The 21,106-nt window shown below is 38.2% G+C and overlaps 1 long non-coding RNA gene across 4 annotated transcripts in view; it reads left to right on the forward strand.

The window, feature by feature from the left end:
• The window catches only part of LOC129144969 (uncharacterized), a 264,783-nt gene that overhangs the window by 48,192 nt on the left and 195,485 nt on the right, over positions 1-21,106 (forward strand). For 3 of the 4 annotated variants that reach the window (XR_008549872.1, XR_008549873.1, XR_008549875.1), the window contains 2 exons: positions 4,045-4,200; positions 13,462-13,550. This is a non-coding gene — a long non-coding RNA (uncharacterized LOC129144969). The remainder of the gene's footprint in view (positions 1-4,044; positions 4,201-13,461; positions 13,551-21,106) is intronic. The other variant, XR_008549874.1, reaches the window with a different exon arrangement.

Consider the following 21,106-nt stretch of genomic DNA (forward strand, 5'->3'; position numbering starts at 1 on the left):
TATTTTTAATATAAGAAGATGGGAATTTATGAGAGTTGGAGAGAAAGATGCTAAAATATTTCTGAGCTCTCTGCTGAACTTTTTTTGTTGAGATCACAAGGGATACAATGTGAAGATAACTATGCTATACAATATTTTTGAAAAGTAATGAAAACGTTTCATTTATGAATTTGAATATATGATCAAGGAAATATAACCTCTGACATGTGTTCCTTGTACCCAAGAACTAATGTTGAGCTAGGAAAAGTCAAAATAAAACTTGTTACTACCTTGCAAACATGCAAAATTGAGGCACAGACTGAGAGACTTAATGGACATACATCCTCTGCCACCTCAAAAAATTCATTCCTTGGGGACAATGTGGCAGATAAGATTGAGAAAGGGCAAGAGGCATGCCTTTCTTTTGTCCAGATGGCAAAGGGTAATGGTGCAAAAAAGGTGGGAAAGAAGTACAGGAGTGATCCCTTGACTGATTTGCTTTCAAGATCAGTTAGGAGAAAGTGGTAACTATAAAACTGAAACAAATTGCTTCATCATTCTTTTAAATGTATCCTATGGTATCTAAATATCAGAGCAATTTGTTACTCATTATCATCCATTTAAAAATACAAGGAAACCTCTTAGAGTTGAAATTTATAATTTTTATTTCACTTACAATCATATTTTATCCTCTGTACTTGACAGTTTTTTACTAATCACTCTGCCGTGGGGGTGCCCTTCTCTGGGGGCTGTCTGGGCTCCTGTTTGAAGAGCTTTAGAAGCTCGCAATAGGAATGTGTGAGAGAGACATCTGGTTCTCTTCATCCCTTCCTTAAGGCTGCCAACATTGCAATGGGATTCGTTAATTTTGCTTCTGCTTTTGGTGGGTTTCTTACTTTATTTAGAATGAAGTCCAAGTAAGGGCTTCTACTCTCTTCAAATTCCTTGGACTTTGATTTCTGTTTGAAATATTGAAGACAATTTTTTTTCTCTCTTCCACTACTATAAGGGAAGGAGGTAGATATTGACTCAAGTTATTTATCAATGCTGGCTGATCCCAGCAGGAATAATATAAGGTTGTAGAAACCATTTTGATTTAAACTCTCTTATCCCCAAATGCTTCCCTATTCAGAACCTTAGTGCCAATATTGTCTCCCCAACAGGATGCATCACCTGAGGTTAGTAACCATGTCGTGAATTCATTTATTGTGTTGCTTATCTCTATCAGTGAAGAGATGGGATGAAATAAATCAGGAGAGCTGGTTGTAGAGGAAATGCTGCAGAGGACAGAAACTTAGAGAAGTGGCTGGAGAAGGAATCTGACTTCACGACTTTTCCTCAGACTGTGAAACTATTTATTAGAAATTAGAAAGTCTAGTGTCCGTCAAATTTCTATCAGGGAATGTAATGCAAAAGGGAGAATGAATCTCTCTGTAAAACACCCCAATGTAATTTTGGATGTGACTCTAAAGATCTGAAAACTAATTTCAGTTAAACTCTTAGGTTGACATACTTGAATTTTGTATTTTGTATATTAAGGAAGTCTTCAATTCCTTATGTCTTAAGAGAAAAATTTGGAAAAGGAGTATGTAGATTGTGCTTAGGACAAAATCAACATTTTACCTTCATTGAAGAATTTCTCATCTCAGTTGACTTGTTAACTGTTAAAAAGTAGAAAAGTCAGCTCAGGATGACAGTGTTAAATGGTGATTTCTCACCAAGGGGCACATTTCATCTCTCCCAATCATTTGTATTTACTTAATTGAGCAATCTATGCCATATGCCTTGTGCACACATAGGAAAAAAAAAAAACAACAAAAACAAACACAGGTCCTCATCTAAGGTGGAATTTATTTTATGGGCCCAGCACACATTTTTTTTTTTTTTTGCATGACTATGTGTGCAAGTCCTGGAATTTATTTTAATTCATAGAACGGTGAATGTGACCAGAAAAGATTATTATACTCACACATCCATGGAGATTCTTTTTTTTTAAAGATTTATTTACTTATACAAGAACTGGGGTACAGTCAGAGGCACAGGAGGGTGAAAGAATTCACCAGAGATAGAGCAGGGAATAGAACAGGTGGATGGACCGAAGACAGTGCCGAGGGAATCAGTGGGCAAGGCAGGAGAGGTCTGCCACGCCATGTGGGTATATCCATGGCAGGCCAGGAATTGAACCCACGCTGCAGAGGCTGCAGGCAGCTTCACAACACAGCACTCAACCTGCTGCGCCACAGGGGAGGCCCACCATGGAGATTCTTTTAAGTGAAATGAGACACATTATATATTTTTTAAAGATTTATTTATTTATACAAGAACTGGGGTATAGGCCAGAGGCATGGAAGGATGAGAGAATTCACCAGAGACAGAGCAGGGAGCACAACAGGCAGATGACCAAAAACACTGCTGAGGGGACAGCAGGCAAGACGGGAGAGGTCTGCCACGCCATGTGGGTATCTCCCTGGCTGGCTGGGAATCGAACCTGTGCTGCAGAGGCTGCAGAAAGCTTCACAGCACTGTGCTCAACCCACTGCGCCACCGGGGAGGCCCTCATTTTATTTTTGATTAGAGTATTAAAGTCATAGAGTTTTGAAGATGTAAGGAAAGTTTGATATCTTTTAGCATTATCAATATTTCTTCTTTATATAAAATATAAATGAATGCATTTGTAATATCACATATTAGCAAACCAAAGTATTGACTGTATTATAATTAAAAGATAATCTCATATATATCTGTATATATGTATATACTTCTCTATATATACATATACACATATATACATACATACATAAAATTTAAAAAATATATAATTAAAAAATAATCAAGTGCATAGGAACTTTTGAGTTCTGGGTTTGAATTCTGACTATGCCACTTGCTTTGAATTTTTGATAAGTTGTTTAATTTCCCTGTAACTCAATTTTCTTATTTGTAGACTAGGGGTAAAAAATACGTCCTTCATAGAGTTGTTGTCAATGTTAAATAACATAATGCAAATGAAACATTTAGCATTGTGTCTGACATAGTAACTTCTCAATGAACATTAGCTAAATTATTTTTATTTATAAAGTAAAAATTTGAAATAATTGCATTTATTTTTTTGCAGTAATGTGCAGTATATACTCAAGTCATGGAGATCACTCAAATGTTTTTTCTTTTCAGTTGATGCCAAGGATAAATAAATACATATACATTATATTATTTCTATGTAAATGGTCAGCATAAACTTGGGCTTGGGCAAACTCAGTGGACTGATCTGTATTAACCTGATTATGACAGTGTAGTTGCTGTGTGGGAAAAAGGCCAGAAAGGACCCACTGAGGCAAAATTAAGTCTTAAGATACCAGGCTTTTGCCTCACATTATATATAATCATAAAGCCTTTGTGTTATATTAATACCTAGAATATTTTTAAATTTAACATAATCTATCTCTTTCATTTTTTATATATATAAACAGGGAAAAATATAGTCATTCTTCATAGAATACTACATTGTAAAGACTCTTTGTAAATGTCCACAGGCATTCTTAAATGAGAATGAATCTATTTCAATAAACCCAGTAATCTGAAGGTAATTAAAGTAGTTTTGTAAGGTGCAATAAACATCCATTGTTGGGTCTACAGAGCAGTAGTTTATGCTATTGTAAAGATGTCTTTTTAGGCCCTGAGCTGTTTTGAAAAATTTCAGAGGCCACAAGTCTGAAAAAAACAAAACAAAACAAAACAACAAGGACGAGATAATGAGTAAAGACACAATTCTGGTGCCTCAGCATAGTACAAACTGTTACAGTGAGCAAGGAAAAGCTGTGTAGGGGTTATAGAAAGAGAAGTTAATACACAGTCTTTAAAAAAAAGAAAAATTAAAAGCTTAAATGGAGACAGCCAAGTGGGTAGAATGAACTATGGATAGCTAAGAAATTAAAACAGTGTGAGACAGTGTATTGTGTCTTAAAGAAGGGACAATGAATTTAAAATGTCTGTAGAAAATATGCATGAAATTTGTGCTGATGAGTATGTGAAGACAAGATTGCATTAAGGTAAACACTTTTGTTTCTTTAGGTCTGACCTCAGCTGGCATGTAGGCAAGATTTCAAAAACCAGTGCGATAACGTCACCCATTCCCGACTCAAAATTCTTGCCTACCACGCAGGGGGCAGAACACAGGGAGCCTGGAAGAAACTGACGGTGTATACTCTGAAGGTCAGCTATTATCTGGTACAGATTTTTTTTTTTCCCTTTGAATTAGCTTTTTAAAATTTATTTAAATATTTCATTTTATATAATTCTTAAATCTTTTTTCATCTTTGCACAATGTATGCATTTCATTTTAGTTATATTCCCCATACAATTGCACCTCCCCCCTTATTTTGACTCTAGTCCTTCCTTTCCTTGCCTTCCCCCCCCACTTAGTGTGTCTCTGGTTTATAGTTGCTTGTTGATTTTGATTTTGACTTTGTATTGCTTAGTCTTTTTCCTGGTCCCTTATTTAGGTTTGCTAGATTCCTGCAATGAGTGAGACCATCTGGTATTTTTCTTTTTCTTTCTGGCTTATTTCGCTGAGCATGATCCCTTCCAGCGCCATCCATGTTGCTGCAAACTGCATGTGTTTATCTTTTTTGAATGCTGAGTAATACTCCATGGTGTATATGTACCACATCTTCTTGATCCAGTCATCTAATTTTGGGCATTTGGGTTGTTTCCATTGCTTAGCTATTGTAAACAGCGCTGCTATAAACATAGGCATGCAGGTGCCCTTTGGTATTACTGTTTCTGTGTCATTTGGGAAAATACCTAGGAGTGGAATTGCCGGATCATATGGAAGCTATGTTTAGTAGGTCCAGAAATCTCCACACAGCTCTACATAGTGGTTGGACCAGTTTGCACTCCCACCAACAGTGCAGGAGAGTTCCTTTTTCTCCACAACCTTGCCAACATTTGTTGTTGCTAGTTTTTTTAATGTGTGCCATTCTCAATGGTGTGAGATGGTATGTCATGGTAGTTTTGATTTGCATTTCCCTGATTACAAGTGATGTTGAACATTTTTTCATATGCCTGTTGGCCATTTGCATTTCCTCTTCAGAGAAGTTTCTTTTTAGCTCTTCTGCCCATTTTTTGACTGGATTATTTTCTTTGTTTTTGTTGAGTCTCATCAGCTCTTTGTAGATTTTTGTGATCAGTCCTTTATCATTAGTGTTGTATGCAAAAATGTTCTCCCATTTGGTGGGGTTTCGCTTTGTTTTGGTTATTGTCTCTTTTGCTGTGCAGAAGCTCTTTAATTTGATGTAGTCCCAGCTATTTATCTTTGCTTTCACTATCACTGCTTTGGGTGATGTGTCTGTAAAGATGTCTTTGATGGTACAGCTTCTTTTTACTTCAATTCTGTTTAAATTTCCTTTGCAATGATCAGTGTTTATAGGATAAATAAGCCACACAATTGTGTTCTGAACCCTGCTCTGGAGGCCTTTAAATTTGGTACCTGATTTAGTTTTAAATATGAAATAGTTAACTTGTCCACTTTGACGCTGAATGCCCAAGCAGATAGCTTTTGGCTGTCTCTGTTTCCCACCCCCTTTCTTACAAAATAGATTTATACCATTTTAGGGAAACCTCATTTTTCATCCATGATCATTTCACATAGAATTTTATTTAAATTTTTTTTTAATATCAATTTTTTTTTATTTTTTACATCATTGTTAATTTTTATTTTTATTTTTATTTTTTTTAAGGTTTATTTTTATTTATTTATTTATACAAGCACTGGGTACAGTCAGAAGCGCGGGAGGGTGAGAGAATTCACCAGAGCCAGAGCAGGGAGCAGAGCAGGCAGAAGGACCCAAGTACACTGCTGAGGGGAGCAGCGGGCAGCAGGAGAGGTCTGCCCGCCATGCGGGACCCTCCTCTGGTGGCCGGGGAGCAGCCAGGGATCGAACCGGCGCTGCAGAGGCTGCGGCAGCTTCACAACCCAGCGCTCAACCGCTGAGCCACCGGGGAGGTCCTCATTGTTCATTTTTAAACAATATTTGCTTCCCCAACCCCTCAGGTGTAGTCCCCACAGAGTTTCCTTTACCAATGCACCCATGCACCATCACCTCAGTCCCCTGTGCTATTCCGTCCCTCCTTCTGATTCCTTTCCCCCACATTCTCCCCTGCAGTAGGTCTCTGATTTATAATTGTCCATTTTTGCTTTGTTGTGTTTTGTACTGTTATTATTTTTTTTACACTGATGTCTTATTGGGTTCCTCTATATTCCTGCTATAAGTGAAACCATCCGATATTTTTCTTTTTCCTTCTGGCTTATTTCACTGAGCATAATTCCTTCTAGTTCCATCCATGTTGCTGCAAATGACATGAGTTTATTTTTTTTGAGTGCTGAATGATATTCCATTGTGTATATATACCACATCTTCTTGATCCAGTCATCTATTTTGGGGCATTTGGGTTGTTTCCAGATTTTGCCTATTTTGCCTATTGTCAATAGTGCTGCAATAAACATAGGGGTACGGGTGTTCTTTTGAATCAATGTTTTTATGTCCTTTGGGTAGATCCCTAGTAGTGGAATTGCCGGGTCATATGGTAGCTCCATTTTTAGTAGACTGAGGAATCTCCAGACAGCTTTCCATAGTGGTTGGACCAGTTTGCACTCCAACCAGCAATGCAGGAGAGTTCCTTTTTCACCACATCCTCACCAACATTTGTTGTTGCTCACATACAATTTTAAATAAAACTATGGAGTATTCAGTTAGCACCAGTGTCCTCTTCCAGACTCCTGATCGGGTATTTAATGTCTGTCATTCAAACACTCTGTACCTTCAGACAGGTAGGAAGTGTCTTGTTTTTGCCTTTGCACTAAGTTGGGCTGGAGGCATTTGGTTGGGGCTGGGCTCAGCTAAAGCAGTACTTCTCCAAGTTGTGTGAGGGAGCACCTACTAATCCTTTAAAGGGGACACAGTAAACTTTCTGAAGTCTCAAGCATTGATCTCCAGGAAAACCAGATGTTTCATCTGAATGAATGGTGTGTGAAAATGCTATTTGCACTGAACTCTGAGATCTTTTGCACACCCAGTAGTTACATTTTTCAAAAGGAGTCTCTGATTTCACAATCTTAAGGTATTTTTCAACAAAGTAGCAGTGATTCTGGGCTAAAGCCCAGAATATTTTCATCCCCTTAGGGCAGGGCTGTCATTTAGCAAGAAGTGGACAATAACAAAATGATGTTCAGCTAAATTGGAATATCAGGTAAATCATGTTGTTTTTTTTTAAACTCTAAGGATGCACATACAACTGTAAGAACATACACCAAAAAAAAATTCACTGTTTATCCAACATTCACATTTAATTAAGCAATCTGTATTTTATCTGTTGTAGAGCCATGGTTTTGGTCTTTCACAGCAGAAATAATTGAAGCCCAGAAGGACAAAATAGCTTTTCTTCAGGACACCAGCAGTAGCAGTGTTAGTTATTTCACTGTGTGTTGTTACCTTTCAGGCCCCAATGAGAGGAAGCAGGATTATCCTGGGAATTTTCATATGCTTTCATGCTCTTTGATTTTTCCATTCTTGGTCTGCCATCCTGTCTCCAAAAATGTATATTCAAAAGTCGCCAGTTGGAAAAGTTCTATTACATATTTTTTGTGATTTTGGATAAATTATTGCATTATTGACTTATTTCTTCCTCATGGAGAGAGTCTATCTTGGTAGAATCTCAGGAACTAATTTATGATAGATAGGAGAAAAAATTTGAGGATGAGGAAGCGTGGGTTCTCAAGATTATTTTTAGATTGAATCATCGTTCAGGAGGCTCTAAGTACTAATCCCATAAACCTGTAGTTATATAAAATCACTTGGCAGGTTAACCAAAACATAGATAAATGGCAGGTTCACACATCAGTTCCCCACTCCAACCCCTGAATTTCTGGGTTGGGAAACTTGGCATGTATACTTAATATTCAATATTAGAAAAGCTTTGAGTACAGCATACCTATTACTTAGAGTCTACAATGGACATATTGCTATATTTATTTTATCATATAGCTCTGTATCTTACCATCCCTTTATCCATCTTATCTTTGTTATATTTCAAAGGAGGTTAAAAACATTGGGCATTCACTTCTAAACATGTCAGCAGGTATATCATAAACTCATTTATTTATCCTAATTCTAAGATAAAAATCATATATTGAAATGCACAAATCTTAAGCATACTATTTGATATATTTAAAACACCAAAATACCTGTGCAATTTTTTTTTAAGATTTATTTGTTTATTTATTTATACAAGCACTGGGTACAATCAGAAGCCGGGAGGGTGAGAGAATTCACTGAGCCAGAGCGGGGAGCAGAGCAGGTAGAAGGACCCAAGTACACTGCTGAGGGGAGCAGCGGGTGGCAGAAGAGGTCTGCGCGCCATGTGGGACCCTCCTCCGGTGGCCGGGGAGCAGCCGGGGATCGAACCGGCACTGTAGAGGCTGCGGGCATCTTCACAACCCAGCGCTCAACCGCTGCGCCACCGGGGAGGCCCTACCTGTGCAATTTATAGATTACACAGATTGCATTTGTATAAGATATAAAACATGGTTATACATGGTTATGGGGGCCTCCTTGGTGGCACAAGGGGTTAAGCGCAGTGCCGTGAAGCTGTCCGCAGCCTATGCAGTGGGAGTTTGATCCTTGGGCTGGCCAGGGAGCTACCCACGTGGCACAGCAGATCTCTCCTGGCTTGCCGGCTGCTCCCCTCAGCAGTGTATTTCAGTCAGTCTAGTCTGCCTGTTCTGTTCCCTGCTCTGTCCCTGGTGAATCCTCTCACCCCCTGCACCTCTGGCCTGTACCCCAGCTCTTGTATACATAAATAAATATATTTAAAAAAAATAAAACATGGTTATGACTCTAGAAACTCTCTTCATGACCAGAACAGTAACTGTTGTTCTGATTTCTTTTCACCACAGAGTACTTTTTTCTCTTTTAGGATATAGAATCACACATTATGTACATCTTTTTTGTAAGGTTGCTTTCACTCAGCATGTTTGAAAGATTTGAGTGTATCAGTAGTTTGTTCCATTTTTACTGCCAAGTAGTATTTTATTCTATAAACTCATCACAGAGAATTTGGCCAATGTCCTGTTGAAGAACATGTGGACTGTTTCCAATTTCTGGCTATTAATAACAGAATGATTTTTAACACTCTAGTATATGTCTTACTGTGGACATGTTCCCTGCCCCCTCAACCCCCTCTTCCCCATCCTCTCCTCTGGAGTAGACACTCAGGAGTAGAAGCATCCACATGGGGAAAGCATTTTACTAGATCATGTTTTTTGGAAAATATTAATTATCATGTGGCTACCTACTAGCTTTGATTGAGGCTATCAATCTAGGCTGATTTAAATTTTCCTGTTAACTGCTCACTTTGCTCCTAGAACTCACAAATATCTAGACCCATTCTAAAGGGTTAGGATTAGTCTGAAACACTCTGGATCTCTAAACCTTGCATAGAGTAAATCCTAAATCTGTTCTGGATGTGGGACACCCATGACAGGGCCTTTCTCAGAGTCAAATTACACCATGAGGATGCATGTGGTATTGACTTCTTTCCCCGTCCTTTGGGCATAGGTTGAATAGATGCTCTATGCTGTACCCTGGGAATCTGAAGATCGAGTGAAGATTGGCTCCTGCTTCACCGAGCTCACTGACTTGTGGAGAGTAGATAAGGCAAATTGGCCATTTCACTGTAATGTGGTGAACATTTTGATCAAGTGATCAAACATTTTGATCACAGGGTGCTGTGACCATGCCTTGAAAATACACTTGACTCAAAGTGCATGGCATCAGAAAAGACCTCCCAAAGGATATCAGGCTGAGTCCCCTTCTGGTGGACCGAGAGACATAAGTAACAGGCAGAAGAGGTATGTGTGCTGCAGGTGTAGGGGCTCCTGTGGTGTGTGGGGTCGGGAAACTGTAAGTAGCTCAGAAAGACACTCACCAGAAATAGAGGAGGCTGAGAGCCAGGAGGAGGTGGGTCATTGTGGCTTTTAGATGAAACTGGGTTGGTTTCTTCTGCAAAGCTGTGACCCAGCCATGCACTATGTGCAGTGCTGGCTGTACCCGTTGTGACAAAGACCCAGTGTGGGACTCTCAGCCCATGTTCACTCTTCAAAATACAGTTCAAGGGGATGTAAAATGTCTGGTGGGTGAGGTTGCGGGAGGTTTCTTTTAAGTAAAAAGTGACTCAGTGTCAGGCGATACTTAAGGGGAATTTCAGAATCTTCACTTGAACTGGCTTGCTGCTGACCCCAGCATCCTTAAATTAACCTCTCAGGAAATGCAAGATTTATAAGTTGTGGGGTTTTTTTCTTTTGAAAAAAGGTCTTAATAATTCAAAGAACTTTTTAATGATTTTAAAAGTGCATGTTAAGTACTTGATGGATTGGATCAATTCCGTCTTTGTAGTGCTGTGTTGACATCCTCCTCTCTACATATGGAAATTCAACAGATGTACAGAAATGCTGCACACGACGGGATGTTTCTTTATGACATTTCCTTGTGCATTTCATTGGAGAAAAGAAATGTGTACATGCACTTTATAGTTAGTCATTAACTATAAAAACAAGCTTATTCACAAACCTGCTTTGATCTGAATTTCCTGTGATTTATCTTTGGTGTCTTAGCAGGCATTGAATTCCTGATTGTTATTAACTCCCCAAATATTTACATCACTCCAGATAATCAATGCTTATCACAGTCAATACAGATGTTACAAGATCCTAGAAGAAAGATGGTGTCAGCATAATAACATTTTAATTATTATAGCATGTGTTTTCAACTTATCTTTTGTTTATAGCATCAGCTAACACAGCTACTGTCTATAGTCATAGAAAATATTAAAATGATTGAACATGTAAATGATAGGTTTTCCCACCAAAGGTTTGAAGCGAAGTATGCAACTGCTTGGAGGCATTAATGCTTGTTTAATTAATTTAATTCATGCTGCTAAGACAGTATTTTCACTTTCTGTTCCCTTGAGCTTACACTCTCTACAGGCTTGCTTAACTGTTACATAAAACAAACTTGCTTGTGGATGTTTTAATGATATAAAATATCTGATTTGAATTAGCATTACTTGGTTAATGATGGACTATTGTGAGAATAATTAATTCAACTTTATCTGTTTGGCAAAATTCTGTGTTACTTGTAAAGTTTGTTTTCAAGTATCATAAACTATATTTTCATCTATGTGAGAATGAAATACTGTGATATTCTGTGGCACTTGGCGTATAAACATCCCCTGATTCCCCCTGTGTTTCATAGTCACTGCACCTGCCAGACTGGGGTCTGCATCTTAGGGGATGAGTGAGCAGAACCAGGTTGGTATTGTGACACTGTCCACCTTTTCCATAGTCAGATCTCACCACCGCCTTTGTACCTGCAGCAATGCTGCCACAATATGGTGGTGTTTGTTTTCCTTGGAAGAACTGGTTTCACATGGAGCTGGGCTTTTCTGCCCTCCAGCAATTAGCATTGCCCTGCTTGATGGGGCACCTGCATTTTGTTACATTGTTATATTGTTTACTTCTGTGGGCCACAGCAGCAGTATTGAGGTATTCCCCAAGAGAAGCAGAGGCAGGAGAGAGAAAGGGAGAAAGAAGGCCAGAGAAGCCCAGAGTGAAGACGTGCAGGGGACATTGAGGCCTACCAGCTTCCTGGCCCCCGGCACCCCTACCTGCTGTCTACCTGGTTGCTGTACATGTAAAAGCTCAATAAAAGCCTGAGAAAGCCACCGAGGGCTCCAGGACTCTGCTTTAGTCGCTTGCCAATCATAGAAACCTGCTCTGTGCCCTTCCTGCCACTACATGCTCCAAAGGTAACAGCAGGAAAGAAGCTGAGTGGAGGGTGTGCTAAAGAATTAGCCTCTTCTTCCTTCATCAGCTCATCTGCACCTGAAAGCTACATGCAGAATGTTGCTGAGAACTTGCTGATGGTTTTTGAGCTTCCATGAGGAACGATAAAGAACTAATTATAAAATTTGAGAAGTGAGTAAAAGAGAGTTGTGGGTCTCTGTGTGTGTGTGTGTTTGTGTGTCCGTGTGCTATCTATGAGAATTAAAGATTGGGCCCGCAGTGCAGCTTGGAGGAGAGGAGTTATTCAGGAAAGGCTTCCTGGAAATGTGTTGGTTTTGTTAGAGGATAAAGAAATTAAGGAGAGACAAGAGATCAGGTTGCCTTTGTGGGCAGGGACATATAGTCCTTGTGCTTTTCTGATGACATACATTTATAGTATGTCATTCATACTGTATTTTAAACATTGTGTACATTATTTAATGAAAAGAAAAAGATGTAACTGTAACAGGGTGGTCTCCAGGAAAGGGGGAGGTTCCCTGCCCCACCCAAGGAAGGGTGGAGCTGAGCAGGAAGAGGAGAAGCTGCGGAAGAGACTGAGGAAGGAAGCAGCATGGAGCCAGGAGACCTGGAGGAGGCACATGGAGCCTAGAGACACGTGAAGAAACTGCGCTTGTCTTTGGGTCGTGGACTATGTGACACAGATGTGGGTGAGACCCGTGGGGAGGTGACAATGGCAGCTTTTATCTTGATGTTGATTTTGCTCTTTTCCTTCCGGGCTTGTCCAGTTGTTTGTGACCCTTTTCTGTGGGTCCCCACTGGAAGATGCTTTAGACTTGTAGCAGGCTTTGGGGCCTTGTTCTGGGCCAATCCCATATGGATGGACTTTTACCCACGAGGGGACGGGTAACTTTGGGTGCTTCATTTAGAAACTAGACTCTTTGCCTTACCTGTATTGTTTCCTAGTTTTATTAAAGTTCCTTCCCATTAAAGTCTCCTATGTTTTGTGTTGATGCGGCGGATGGCAGAACCCATTTAGAATAGGCAGGTTTGCGGGGCTTGGGCTGACCCTCTCCCTGTCCTATAACATAACCAATTGACAAAATTCAAATATATTAGAAAACTGATTTTTTGAACCAATCTTCACTTTGTAGAACTACACTATTATAAGCCATTTTAACATGGCATTCGATGCCACGCTTTACATTTGAAAATTGCTTCGTTGATGACCAAAGGAATTATGATACAAATCAGTTTTTAAAAAGGATTCATTTATAAATGCCCTGTTTTTCTTTGATATGCATTTGGCCAAGTTATCAGGAGTTACTAAATTATTATTATTTTGGATTATGTTTAATTGGATTTAATACTACATAACCTGGGTAATTTGGAAAATGAATAATATTGTTATTAATAAATTAATTGAAAATATATAATATTTTAAATAATCACTATTACTTTATTAAGTTTAGATAGCAGAGTATGGAATCCCAAAGGTATAAACTATGTCCTTTCAAATCTAAATTTGCATTTCTTTGAAATATTTCACAATTTAAACTTTTCTTTAAATTAAATTTACCTTTCATTTTTTAAAATACTTTATTCATTTCTCTGGTGAAACATAAAGTAATTGATTTCTGTATTATATACAGGACACACACAGAGCAAACCTCAAGGTTAGAGAGATGTGACGTGAGATTGGGCATAAACCCCCAGCACAACTCCAGGAGGCGCCATTCTGGTAAGCACATTCAAAGAGACAGCCAATCCTTGGGTTTATGTGGAGGAAACTCTGGTTCAAAGGGATGTTCACTGGCGAGACCAGACCAAAAGTTTATGAAAACGAGTAAGTTTGAGAAACTCTGGGATAAGCACATTTTTTTTCCCTGTAGGATCTCTTATAGTTTTTAAAATGTTAATGTGAGTTGGAAATCTATAAATGAGGACTATACTAGTATTACTTCCTAGTAATCATGGAAATGTTTTCCGCCCCATTTTGCAGTACTCCTGCCCTGATGTTCCAAGGTTAATCAGTCTAGTTGTTCTGTGGGCATAGATGTCAGCAGGTCAGTCCATTTTAATGGGTCTGAAAGAATAGGTGAAGAATCTAGAATGAGAGACAAGTTGGAGTAAGAAACAAAGAAAAAGTACTTAAATTCTCTAAACTATAAAATGAAAATGAGTATTTGTTTCATTCTCAGATCTTTAAAATCTTGCTTTCCCTACTGATTCTGTGCTGTATTGGAATGGTATACTCACTCATAGCTATTTAAAGATAATAATATGTATTTAATAAATCTTAAATTCAGTGTGCTCTTATCCCAAATAGAAACTTCACATTAAGACACACATACAATATTTGTATATGTTGTGAATTCTAATTAATTTGCATAAATGTAACATTTCTGATTTTGTGCTCAGATTAAAGTTCTCTTTCATTTTTTTTCTCCTTTCCCCCTGCCTGGTGATAGTAAGTATCCTCAGTTGCTTAGACTATTAAAGGACAGGAAAATGACAGAGAAAATATAGGATTTAAATTCTCAAGTTTGTGTTTGTTAAATGGAAAAAAGGTCCAAGCAGTCAGTTGTTTTTGTCCTGTGGACAATCCCTAATCAGAAGGTAGTGGTTACAGAGCTGGAAACCATTCCAGCGGCTCTGTTGCCATGGCAGCTGACTTGACTCTGCATTTCACATCCGATCATAACTATTTTTTTGATTGGCTGAGAGTGAAGTTTTATTTTAAACAATCAATAGATACTTCAGTTCCAAATTCCTCAGTTTGCTTGCTAGTGTAAAGAAATAATTATTTCATAATTACACTCTTTTATGATTTGTATTCGCTCAGTCTTTGTGGTTAGTTAAGGATAAAACCATTTCTTATCACTTAAAATGCCACATGTACTTAACAATTTTCTGATTGTTTTCCTTTGGCATTGTGAAATGAAACCTCCATTTTTTGGAATCACACACCAAACTATTATAAAAATTAAGTGTTAGAAATCAATTCAAATGTTAAATACAAAGGACATCCTTGGCTCATTAAGTAAAAATATCTCATTTAATGAGCAGGAAAGCACTGGAGCACACTGAACCCTGACACAAAGCAAATTATTTAAGTGATAAATTATATTTTATGGGGAGTGTAAAAGTTAATAATACTCAGGGGCATGGTAATAAATGCAGAGGTGTAACTAACTCCATCGACTGCTTTACTTACAAACATGCCATATGTACTTAGTTACTTGAGATGATCATAAAAGGACAGAATGGAAACCACACAAAGATTCATAAAGTGACCTTAGTACAGTTACTTTTCAGTCTATCTTTTATATTGTATTATTTTAGGAGATCTCTCGTTCTTTCTTTTCCTGTCATTGGCAACATTCTGCTTCCTTCATTTTTGTTTTCACTTTTGGTCAAGTATTTGACCTTGTAGCAGTTAAAGCTGCAGCCTGCTCCTTATCTCTTGGCAGTCCTCATAAAATCAACCATGCATTCATCCTCTTTGCTGGCCCACAAATGACCTCAAGACCACACTTCAGGAGAACCCACTTGTCGTGTGAAGAAATGGGTGGGTTAACTTTTGTGTTGGCACCACCACCCTTGCACTTTCCTAAGCAAACATTTCTCAGTTCTGAATTGACCCACAGACAGTTATGGTCAGTAATCTCCGTCCATGCTTTGCTAAGATGCACAGAGATCTGTTCACGAAAGCTGTCTTCATACACCTGGAAAGCAGGGCAGAGACACAGCAATTGGGTAATAAACAGGCAGGTTGACAGTGAGATGCAAACACAGAAACGGCCTTAAAATTTTTAATAATAGATTTTTATTTTTCTGCTTAGGCTCTGTTCTGAAATGAAATTTTTTCTGCTTTTCACTTGACCCCTGCCTGGTCTTAAATTAGGAGCTAATTCTAATGCTGTATAATTTTACCTCTGTAGAGGTAGATTCTACATGAAATCTACTTATTGATGCTATAGTAACATTATTTTTTCTTGAAGATAGAAAATAATAGAGTTTTAGAATCTTTATTCAAAGCTGATTTTCATCTGTGGAACCATTTGGAGTGAAGTAGAGAATTTCCATAAAGTTAGAACAAATATGATTTACAGTAGTGTTTCATACCTCTGAGCCTTTTGTGTATATTCTACTCCTCCACCTGATTGCTTTTCTCTCCTGTATGTTCAGCAAATGCCAGTTGACATTTCAAAACCAGTTCAGATATGGATTCTTCTGACCACTTTCTTCCTCTCTGTCTTTAGGTTGAGTTAATAGTTCTTTTTGTGCTACCTCACTTACATATTTATATTACTGCATTTTTGTCCTTGTATTATGCTTTATCTGTTCCTATTTCTCACTGTGCTGTAATATTCATGAGTATAGAAATCCTGTCTTGGTCAACTTTGCATATCTAAAACCTACAAAGATAGTGGTCAATGATGATGGAAGCAAGGATGGAGCAGAGAGGGAAGGGAGACCATTCTTATCACATATGGCACCTTTGTGCAACACTTTTACCTGAGTAAAAGATGCCTTTCCTCTTGGGCCAGTGCTAGGCTTCACTACTGGAGAAATAGATGGATTTTACTCCCTCTGTTTCTCTTAAGGCAGAGAAATAGGTAATGAAGAAAGAACAGAGAGACAGAGGAGAAAAAAGAGACGCAAGGTATATCTCTCTTCACTCCTGGACGATAGGGTCTCTTGAGGTTAAAGACTGTCTCTGCAAGTTTGGCTTCCTAGTGCCTTGCACAGAGTAGAACTTTATCCGATTTGTTTGATTGTATTGAGAAATATTTGAGAACGTGTTAAGAACATGTCAGGAACTGAAGGATCATGAACAAGGAAAATAATTGAAATATGGGGAAATATCGGCCTGGAGGTTGGAGGAGAGTTTTGGCAGTTTTGGCTCACTGTTGGCCTGGACTGGAAAGCTGAGCTGTGTGGTCAAAAAATAATGCAATGAATATTAAGGATTGTGGTATTGTGGAATAAGATCATTAGTTTTTTTTCAAGTTGTTTTCTAGAGATAGGAATTATTTTTTATACATTTTTTAAAAATCAAAGACTATCTGTAAACAAATTGGAGAGCCAGTTTCTTTCTTTCTTTTTTAAAGATTTATTTTTTATTTATACGAGAGCCGGAATATAGGCCAGATGCACAGGGGAGTGAGAGGATTCACCAGAGCTGGGAACAGAACAGGCAGACTGATGAAATACACTGCTGAGGGGAGCAGTGGGCGAGACAGGAGAGGTCTGCTGTGCCATGTGGGACCCTCGCCGGCTGGGATCGAACTGGTGCTGCAGAGGCTGCGGACAGCTTCATAGCACTGCGCTCAACCGCCTGTGTCACCAGGGGAGGTCCTGGAGAGCCATTTTCTTAAAAACAACTTCTTGTAATGAAATCCATGGAGGACATAAATTGGTTATCCTAAAATGGTGACACTTATTAGTCACTGTGTTCATACTTTGGGCTGTTACTGATTAAAACTGGATTTATTATTTAAGCATTTAAGAAGAACTTTTGTTGACCTGGATTACAATCATCTTTAAAATCAAGTATATGGAGAATTCATTTTTTAATTTTTTACATTTTTTAAAAGATTTGTTTATTTATACATACAGGAATTGGGGTACAGGCTAGAGATGTGGGGGAGTGAGAGGATTCACCAGAGACAGAGTGGGGAACAGACAGGGAGAGTGGCTGAAACACACTGCTGAGGGGAGCAGCGGGCGAGTCAGGAGATATCTGCTGTACCATGTGGGTAGCTCCCTGGTCAGGATCAAACTCTTGCTGCAGAGGCTGCAGACAGCTTCATAGGTTGCTTCTTAACCCTTTGTGCCACCAGGGAGGCCCTATTTACATTTTAAAGAATGTTTTCATCACCCATTTTCTTAATTTCCTATGACTTTTTAGAGATTTCATTTTGAATAATCTGATCCTTTTGAAGAAATGATTAATTTATCTCCTGGGTACCTAATCTATTTCTGCTTCTTGATGGGGATGACTTTAGATTTGATTTACTCAACCATGAAATGGGTGTAAGTATCTACCTTAGAGAGTCTTATGTGATCCAAATGCGATTATGTTGTAGTGTGTTTTAACTTGATACTGTTAATGTTATTACTATAGTTATTACTATAGTTATTACTAATGTTATTACTATAGTTATTACTATATATTACTATAATGTTATTACTATATTAATGACAAAATATTTTATGAAGTGTTTTTTTCACATATATATGTGTGTATATATATATATTTTCCACAAAAATACATTTGTTTCTCTCTATACCACTTACTTTCCTTTGGAGAACTACCTTCTGCTCTTTCACCCTTAGTTCAGTTTCAGTGGAGGGGGACACTTCTCCAAGTCAGTCCAAATGGAGGTGAGCCGTATTGTTCTGGAACTCGTGCATGAAGTATTTTCTGTAGCTGGGATTGCTGAGTGGAGCTGCTGGTCACCAATTCTTTCACTTCACTTGAAAACCTTCCTGGGAAATTTGCCTTTGTGACAGATGGTGGAGTTGAGTCAGAGAAAAAGAATGATAGTGTTTGAGTATCTGGATCCAGTCCTATCTAGAGCCCGAATGAGAAGTTAGAACTATCTCTGGATTTTTCAATATGTGAACTTTGAGTGAATCACTTTGAGTTAGGTTTCTCTGATTTGTAAATGAAAAAGTGGACAAATTGAGTATATGGTAAATTGTAATAGAGCATGGGTCACCCTCTGGGCTTATGGTGATGGGACTCTGACCTCACCCTATTTAATGTCAATGCCCATTGTTAGCAGGTATTTTCCTCGTTACCTTAGAGTTGTAATGTTTAGTGAAAATGACATTTAGCTATTATCAGGATGATTTATCTAGAATATGGCACTGGCAGTTAGAGGTGATTATTTTTTTACTTTCAAAAACATACTCATGCCCTTACTAGATTTTTCAAGGGAAGCTTCTCCAGGGGAAAGACTGTGTCTCATTTATTTGGGTACACCTAGCCTGGGCTTCCGTGCCTCCCACATCATTGGTGGTCACTGAACATTTGTTGATTCGGTTTTATTTTATTATTTCTTTGTGGGTGCATTTGTTGATGTTAATTCACTTGTCTACCTCAGAGATAGAAGCTATATCTCTTCTCTCCATTCCTCTGCCCTCCCCTCCCTTCCTTTCCACTTCCCTGCCTTCTTTGTAACCTTCCTTTATATCTTGTTTTTTTCCCCAGTCTTTAATCGTCCCTCTTTGATCTTCTCCAGCTTTTTCTCCCACCTCCTCTTCCCGGCAACCACCATCAAAGCTTTAATGTGCCTCTTTCCTATTTATTCTCTGCAAATTTGAACAAACCTATACCTCTGTTCAACCAAAGCAAACACTAGAAATATGACTGACTGCAAAATTCAAGTTGCTAGAGGGGGTGTGTGGGGAGTGGGCACAAATGGGAGAGGAAGACCAATGGTCTGTGTTGGTGCATTATGGGTGCTTTGGTGGTGGACCAGGAAGTGCAAAGATCCCGAGGTGGGAGTGTGCCTGGAGGATTCGACGAACAAGGGTCCACTGAGGCTGGAGAAACTGGCCATGTATTTCTCTTAATGAGTCAGAGAAAAACATTTTAAAATAAATGAAATTAAATACATATCAGCATCAGTATGGATATTTATTATATGAGAAGTAGATTTAGAAAACCTGTGTCTGGTTAAGCTGATCACATAGAAGTTCTGTTTACTTTTTCTAATTGTTTTCTGTGATTCAGTTAGAAATTTTAAATTGCAATTAGTATGAATTTAAAACAGATTCATAATACTCACTAAATAAAAATGTATTAAAAATATATTAAAAAGCAATATAAGAAAATGCTACCTTGCAAGGTAGACTTATAAGTGCTTTTCTTTCTTCTATACTATACTTTCCTGTATTTTTCATATTTTCTACCTCACATAGAGTTTTTCTACTTACAGGATGCAATAAATGTAGTTAACCTCAACTGAATGGATAAAATAGGATAAAAAAGAATAGTGGAACTTCTTTTTGTTCATCTAAATTGTCTTATATGTAATTTTTCTTTTTTATTTTAGTAAAATATACACAATTAGAAGTGATGTATTTGAATATTTATTACCTTTGTTTTAATACACTTTAGTTGTAAATTTATGTAATTCATTTTCAATAATGATTCTGTTTAACAATGGCTTGCAACATTCTGAGGAATTTAAAAGTTCTCCCTCATGAGCAGTCCAACTCAGTTCTATTGTAGTACCACTTCCCCTATTTCACCCTTTCTGTATCTACAGCCAATGGCTGATGACGAGGGAGAGATGGGCATGTCTGTTGCCTCAGTGGTACAATTCATAGACTTCCCTGTGGAATTGGTGAAAGCTAGTCTCCTGACGAGAAACATTCTTCCTTGGATTTTTCCCGCCTCTGCCCTATTATGCTTCTCTCACTCCCTTTTCCCCTGACAGCACTCCATGAATAAGTCATTGGCACAAGAATACCATCTTAGGCTCTGCTTCTGGGGAATCCACCCAGGACATCATCTTATTAAGAATACTTTTGGAAAAAACAAAACAAAGCAAAACCAAAACAAACAAACAAACAAAAAAAACAAAAGGGCTCCTGCACCCCTCTGTTTATAGCAGCACTATTTACAATAGCTAAGCTATGGAAACAACCCAAATGCCCAAAAATAGATGACTGGATCAAGAAGATGTGGTACATATACACTATGGAATATTACTCAGCATTCAAAAAAGATAAACACATGCAATTTGCAGCAACATGGATGGAGCTGGAAGGGATCATGCTCAGAGAAAAAAGCCAGAAAGAAAAAGAAAAATACCAGATGGTTTCTATCATAGTAGGAATTTAGAAAACCTAAATAAGGGACCAGGAAAGAAACTAATTATAATAAAGTAAAAATCAAAATCAACAAGCAACTATAAATCAGGAACATAATACAGAGGGGGAGAGAAGGTAATAGGATCAAAACAAGGGTGGTGGGAATTGAATGGGGACTATTACCAAGATGAAAATGCATATATTGTACAAAAATTAAAAATGATATAAGAAATATATAAAATTAAAAAATTTTAAAAAAAGAATTTTTTTTTGGTATGGTTAACAACCGAATTGAGAGGAGTGAGGGATGAGTTGTAAAGAATAGAGCAAAAGCAATAGGATAGGATAGGATAGGATAGGATAGGATAGGCTAGGGTAGGCTAGGGTATGGTAGGGTTGGGTAGGGTAGGGTAGGGTAGGGTAGGATAGGACAGGATAGGATAGGATAGGGTAGGGCAGGGT

Source organism: Talpa occidentalis, unplaced genomic scaffold (assembly GCF_014898055.3).
Source record: "Talpa occidentalis isolate TD23 unplaced genomic scaffold, MPIMG_talOcc4v2.1 talOcc4.8, whole genome shotgun sequence".
In the NCBI taxonomy this organism is placed as follows: domain Eukaryota; kingdom Metazoa; phylum Chordata; class Mammalia; order Eulipotyphla; family Talpidae; genus Talpa; species Talpa occidentalis.